Below are 7,780 nucleotides of genomic sequence, written 5' to 3'. Positions count from 1 at the left end.
GCTGTAGCTCAAGTGGTAGAGCGCTGGCCTTGAGCTGAAGAGCTGAGGGACAGTGCCCAGGCCCAGAGTTCAAGCCCCACGACCGACAAAAACAAAACAAAACAAAAAAAAGAAACTATTTACAGGTAGAAGGAAGTTAGTGAGTATCAACACAGAAAAAGATGCAAAGCAGGCATTTTCTTCTAAGCACTCTTCCAAGTTCCCTGTACTATTCACGCATTCCAGTTCTCTTCATATTCTTAATCTGGGCACTTACTAGTTTCTCTGATTTTATTTCTTGTTCATCCTTCTCAATTTATAGGTATGAAGACATTCATGTAAGGTGCTAGAAACTTTCTCTCTTAAAAGAAGAGGTGAAAGACTTTAGTTCTCATCTTTCCCTAGAAGTATATTCCGAGACAAAGCATCTATTCCAAAGGTATGTGGGGGAGGTAAAGTCAAACACTGCTAAGAAGTGGGGAAGTGAGACAAAGAAGGGAAACTGGCCAGTAAAGAATGTCCTATAGGGGGGAGGGGGGGAGGCTGGGAAGGGATGTGAAGGGTAAACAAAAGGAGGAGGCTGCAATGCTTGGTAAGAAATGTATGCATTATCCTGCCCATGCAATTGTAACCCCTCTGTACAGTATCTTCACAAATAAAATTAAAAAAAAGAATGTCCTATAAAGCCAGCTACCACTCTGTGTATTAATCATAGACGTCAATGATGTGAATCAGTGAGAGAGTAAGCTGGGACATGTATATATTTGGTGCAGCACCATGTGCAGGAAATCTTAGCATAGGTTTTTGCATTTATTTTTATTATTAGCATAGTTCTATTGTGATTTTTAGGTGTTTTCCCACTAGGCTAATGTATGTTATGCCAAGAATTAATTCTATTATTACAAATTAAATATCTGCTACTTGTTTCTAGTCATAGTTTTCAAACAACTTGCCAGACAGTGTCTGCCACAGTGTTACAGCTAAACAAGCACTGGTTTAGGGCTTCTCCGGGTGGCTGATTACCCCAGACTTCTAACCTGCCAAGTAAGCAGTGCTGGTGGACTCCAGAGGTAGAATAAGTCTCTCAGGAAAATTGGTTGTGGTGTCCACAGCTGGAAGTTGGACTGGCATACACTTAAGGGTAGAAGGTAGGCATGAAGTCTAGAATTACTTCTTTTTCTTCTTCCCTGGTCATTCAGCCCTCTGCCCAACCAGGCGAGGCCCTTACAGCCCTCCTGAACCTGCAGCCAAGAATCCAACTTACCTTAAACTTGTATAACAACTCAGTCCGTGACGAAGCAAGAACACCTTGTCCCCCTACTACACACTGAAGTTCAGTTATGAGAAGCTTTTTCCTCAGATGCTTTATGGCTTCTGTAAATTACCATTGCTCTAAGGAATTACAGCAAGACACAAGTGGCTTTCACAGAATCAATCAACTCATTTTAAACAAGACTGAGGACATTGTATTTAAGTCAGTATGTGCCAAATAGTAATTCAATGTTTACATCTCTAATAATAGTTACAGTTATTAAAACATATCAAAGTGAAGAGAGTTTAGTGTTTCTCTTAATGAGCTGAAGTCAAAAGGAAGGCAGGTGTGTGTGTGTGTGTGTGTGTGTGTGTGTGCATGCACGCATGCGTGCACATGTATGCGCGGGGGGGGGGGAGAAGACAGAAACAGTAAATTGGTTGCTTGCTATCTGAACTCAGGCAATCTACTTCTAGAGTTATGTTCTTAACCATTCTGCTAGAGTGATTCACCTCAAAAAAGAAGAACATTATCAAAGAAATATCTTAAGGGAATTACTTAAACTAGATATAAGCACCCAAATTGAAAATGTAAACTGAATGCCCAGCATGATGAACTACTGACGTAAAGCACATAGTTATGACACTTCAGGATACTAGTGAAAAAGAGATTATTCTATAAATTCCAAGAAAGCAAAATTCCAGGGGACAAGGGAGTAGAAATCAGCTAGAAGATAAAAAATCAATTTCTATGAGATCATAGATGAGAAACTTCAATTTAGGATTCTACATCTGCTCAAGTATTTCATTAAAAGTAAAAGGTGAATGAAGATGTTTCAAGTATCAAACTTAAAGGACTCAAAACTTTATGTTCCCTTTCTTGGATGACACCATGAAAAATGTGTGATGTACATTAAAGCATAACTGAAGAAAAAAATGAGTATCTCACCTGACCAATTAATGAACGTCCCAAGATGAGAACTGAGCAGCAAGGCCACAGAACAACTATGTCCACTGGAATAAAAGGACAGTGAATGGCAAAAACAGTCCTTAGCAGGAAGAACAGTGCTGGAGGAATATCAATACCAAACTTCAAACTCTATTACAGAGCCATGGTAATAAAAACAGCTTGTACTGGCACAAGAATAGGCCTGAGCACCAAAGGAATAGAAGACCCAAAAGTGAACCCACAGGCCTATAGCCCCCTAATATTTGATAAGGGAACCCAATACACACAATGAGAGAAAGACAGCCTCTTCAACAAATGGTGCTGACAGAATTGGCTATACACATACAGAAAACTGAACTTAGATCTTTATATATCACCCTACACCAGAATCAAGTCCAAATGGATTTTTTAAAACCTCAATATAAGGCCAGATACCATGAAAATATTACTGGAAGGTGTAAAGGAAATATTAGGGCTCCTAGGCATGGGTGGATACTTCCTAAGATTCAGAATCACAACAAATCAAAGAAAGACTGGATAAACGGGATTGTATCAAACTGAAGAGTTTCTGCTTGGCAAAGGGCATAGCTAGCCACAGAATGGGAGCTATTTAGTAGCTATGCATAAGACAAGGGCCTCATATTTAGAACTAAAAAAAATTAAACTCCCCAAATAATAAGCCCTCAAAGAAACAACAACCTAATTTATAAATGGGCTAATGACTTAAAGAAAGGCATATCCTAAATTCAGCCAACGACAAATGCTGTCGGGGATGCAGAGAAAGAGGAACCCTATTGCACTGCTGGTGGGAATGTACACTAATAGAACCATGCTGGAAAACAGTCTGGAGGTACCTCAGAAAGCTAAATATAGACCTTCCCTATGACCCAGCCATATCACTCCTAGGCACCTACTCTGACCAACAGAAACCAGGATACAAGGACATGTCCATGTTCATTGCTGCACTGTTCACAATAGCCAAGATATGGAAACAACCCAGATACTCCACTACAGATGAATGGATCCAAAAATTGTGGTACCTATATATAATGGAATATTATAAGCCATTAGAAAGGACAAAATAATGGCATTTGCAGGGAAATGGATGGAACTAGAAAAATCATGTTGAGTGAGGTAAGCCAAGATCAGAGAGACAAATGGTATATGGTCTCCCTGATATGTGGATGTTAACATCAAAATGCAAGGAGACATGCCAAAGTAAACAGGACTCAAGAAACAAAGGATCTCCACTCAATTTATCATATCATTTTTAGATGACTCCATGTTCTTGACCTCATATATGGTATATACATGTTGTGCATTTGAGGGAAGCTAGGAGAAGGGCACAGAATCAGAGGGAAACCCATCAGCTGCACTGGACATTGATAAAAATAAACAACTCAAAGGCAGTGATGGGAGGGAAGAAATGAGAGGGAAAGAGGAAACAGCTAAAGAAAAGAAATGTACATATCACCCAATTTGGAAGAAATAATTGTATTGTCAAAGTTTATAGAATTCACAAACTTTATAAACCCTGATAATGAGAATTTGCCTTGTGAAGGTTAAAATGGGTTTGTGACTTTAAGTATCACTATCCCACAATACTGTGAAATTTGTGAAATTTATGTAATCATTTAATCTCAAGAAAAAATTATTTAAAAATAAAATATAACCCCCTCAAAAAACAAACCCCCAAAGAAACAACAACCCAATTTATAAATGGGCTAATGACTTAAAGAGAGACTTCTCAGAGGAAGAAGAATGGCCAATAGACACATGAAGAGATGTTCAATATCTCTGGCCATAAAAGAAATGCAAATCAAAATAACATTGAGATTCTACCTTACCCCAGTTAGAATGATCATTATCAACAAAACTAACAATAACAGATGCTGGCAGGATGTGGCCAAAAGTGAACTATACTACACAATTGGTGGCAATGTAAACTTGTTCAACCATTTGGAGAGCAGTATGGAGGTGCCTCAAAAGACTATAAACGTAGAGTTCCCCTATGAACCAGCAATTCCACTTCAGGGCATTTATCCAATAGAGCACAAACAAGGCCACACTAAAGCTGCCAGTCCAACCATGTTCATTGCAGCATTGTTTACCATAGCCAAGATATGAAATAAACCCAGATGCCCCTTAGTGAATGAATGGATCAAGAAAATGTGGTATACATACACAATAGAATTCTATGCCTCCATCAGAAAGAATGATACTGCCCCATTCATAAGGAAATGGAAAGATTTGGAAAAAAATTATATTAAGTGAAGTAAGGCAGACCCAAAGAAACATAGGTGGCATGGTTTTCCACATTTGCTGTAATAAGAATGTGCCTATAAATCTACAAGTAAACATAATGGATGGCAAAAAAACCCAAAAAATTACATTTGAACAAGGTAAATTAAATAAGACTCTAAACATCCACACAGTGAGCCCAAAGGAGGATTAGGAGGAAATCACAAAGGCTCAATGGCTATGTGCATATGATCATATAAAATGATATTTATCAAAATGAACTCCCAAGAAACAAGAGGCTTTTCATTATTTTGCTTTTTGTTTTTTGGTTTTGTTTTTCTCCTTTGTCACAGTTTTATATTTCTGCACCTTTTGTCTTGTATGTAAGTTTATCTGTTTAGGGGAGGGGAAGGGGAAACAGTAGGACAAAGGGGGAATGAATGCATCAGTGATACTCACTAGACACTATGTTGAAAATGAACTATATAACTTTTGGGGAGGGGAGTCAGAAGGGAAAAAACTGGGAGGAAACAAGGAAAGAGATAACACTGTTCAGAAAGAAATGTACTCACTACCTGACTTACATAAGTCAGTTCCTGGAGCTAGATACATATATATTACCCTGTACCAGAATCAATTCCAATGGATCAAAGACAATGTAACATACTCAACTCCAGCTTACAGTTTGTTGACCAAAATTAAATTGTGTATTACTTGAACTGACATGCAAGTTTTATAAATGCTGGCTTGACTTTGGGACCAACTAATAGCAATCTATTTAACCCATAATGCAATATTAATTCTACTACAGGGTAGCTAGGTAAAGTTTCCATGATCTACTTCTCTTGAATCAAATGTTCCTCTGGATAATTCAGCCACTTCTGTGGTTTAACCCTTTATCATTCACCAGTGACTGAAAATCAGTACCTACTTGCCACCTCTGTCTAGAACTCCAGACCTTTATTACACATTCACTGTTGATTGGACTTTTTTCTCCCATTCTGGGGCTTGAACTCTGGGTCTGTCCTGAGTTACTGTGCTCAAACTAGCACTCTACCACTTTGAGCTACAGTGCCATTTCTGGTTTTCTGGTGGTTATTTGGAGATAAGAGTCTCATGGACTTTGCTGCTCAGGCTGGCTTCTAACTGCTATTCTCAGATCTCAGCCTCCTGAGTAACTAGGATTACAGGCATGAACCAACCAGTGCCTGACTTAACTGGATATTTTTATCTGGAATATTCACAGACAATTTTCAGGAAGTTAATTTCACACTAAACTCCTTAGATCCCATTTTATACTCACGTTCCTATAACTTGTTTCTTCTTTTTCTTGGATCACTTAGGTGAGAATTTTAGGGTAATCCCACACCACATGATGTCATGATGCTGTATATTAAAAAAAAAATTCTACTTCAACTATCATCTCTGTCATTGTCACTTTAGAGCCAGAAAAAAAACTGTTCTTCAAGAGCCAGTTTGAATGGTGCTTGCTCTCTGAAGAGACTCTGATTTTCTTGACCTCTAAGGACAAGCAAGTTCAAGGTCCCTCTTCACTCCTTTAACAGTACTGGCATGACATGTGGTCTATTCTCTGATGCGGTACTTCCCTTGTTGCATTTGCATTATTGCTATACAACTTTCTTTTCCAGCAAACTATCATCTCATTCTAAATATCACTCCAGAGAGGAGACATGTGCAGGATTGTGATATATCCTGGACATGGAATCATCAGAAAATCCAGCATGGGGCTGTAGTGTGGGGTCAGGTTCTGAACGTAAGCCATGTGTTTTGTAGACAGGGACTCTTCCACATGAGTCATTCCTCCAGCCTGTGAGATCTTGACCTATCTGTAGGACTATTACAAATAAAAGCAATTAGTTTTAAAGGTTGAAATTAAGGATAAGTTGTATGAGGAAAACAATCATATCATTTATACTATGCCCAGATGTTTAATTGGTACATAGTCTTTCTTTTTTATTGGTAATGGGGCTTGAACTCTGGGCCTGGACGCTGTCCCTGAGCCCTTCCGCTCAAGGCTAATTCTCTACCACTTGAGCCATATCACCACTTCCAAATAAATAGTCCTTAAGAGCAAGTGTTTTCTAGAAAGCTCATAGGTCCCTTGTCTGGGTTCATCTGTGTTTTTCTCTATTTTAGCCTTTTATTACTTGATGTAGTAGCTATTACCTCTCTGCCTCTCCTATCACACTAAGTTTCTTTGAGAGCATCCTTCTCTTTTCCCCTTTTAAGCCAAGCTTAGCATGATGCTAGGCACAGAGCAGGCTCTACTAAATACAGAATACAAGAATGCAGTAGAACATACACAGACTTTGTTAAGAGGCAAAAAAAAAAAAATTCCAAAGCACTCACAGAAATAAAGTAGAGTCGGGCGCCGTGGCTCAGGCCTGTAATCCTAGCTACTCAGGAGGCTGAGATCTGAGGGTCACGGTTCAAAGCCAGCTGGGCAGAAAAGTCCGTGAGATTCTTATCTCCAATTAACCACTAGAAAACCGGAAGTGGCTGGAGCGGTAGAGGCTTACTTTGAGCTGAAGAGCGCAGGGACAGGGCCCAAGCCGAGTTCAAGCCCTACGACCAACGAAAAAAAAAAAAGAAAGAATGTAGATCTGTTAATTTCACTGCTTGATAACTCAAATGCTTCTCATAAGCACAAATGGCTCTATTCTGCAGGAAATTTGGCCAAAAAACTTCCATACATATAACCTACACCTTCAGTCAGGTTGGCTCATCTGGCTGACCAGACAGTAACTCAGGAATAGTAAAAAGGAATATGTTATAGGTAAATATGGACTATCCTTTTCCATCAACCATTGGGTTTTTGTTCTGAGTATAAAAAACTATTTTCTCGGGGCTGGGAAGGTGGCTCAGTGGTAGAACGCTTGGCTTGCGTGCATAGGCCTTGGGTTCAATTCCTCAGCACCACATAAGCAAAAAAGAAAAAGAAAAAAGCCAGAAGTGGCGCTGTGGCTCAAGTGGTAGAGCGCTAGCCTTGAGCTGAAGAGCTGAGGGACAGCGCCCAAACCCAGAGTTCAGGCCCCACGACCGGACCCCTCCCCCCAAAAAAAACTATTTTCTCAATATCAATGGTATTTGTGAAAAGTTGAGAAGTGTGAAAGAACATAAATAAGAAAACAATTACTACAATCCTACCATTAATACTTAATGTACTTGCACTAGCACTGTTTTATATATAATTGAAAATTTATCAGTTTCACGTCATGATTATATTATTCTGAAAACATTTCTCACATTATCAAAATTTTCTCAATAATACCCTTTTAGATGGCTGCAAAACATTTTATATTTTGGACTACCATATCAGATTTTTCCTTATAATAAATA

Source organism: Dipodomys ordii, unplaced genomic scaffold, assembly GCF_000151885.1.
Source record: "Dipodomys ordii isolate 6190 unplaced genomic scaffold, Dord_2.0 Scaffold114, whole genome shotgun sequence".
NCBI classification, from domain to species: domain Eukaryota; kingdom Metazoa; phylum Chordata; class Mammalia; order Rodentia; family Heteromyidae; genus Dipodomys; species Dipodomys ordii.
The sequence above is the reverse complement of the archived record's forward strand: the minus strand, read 5'-3'. Positions refer to the sequence as shown.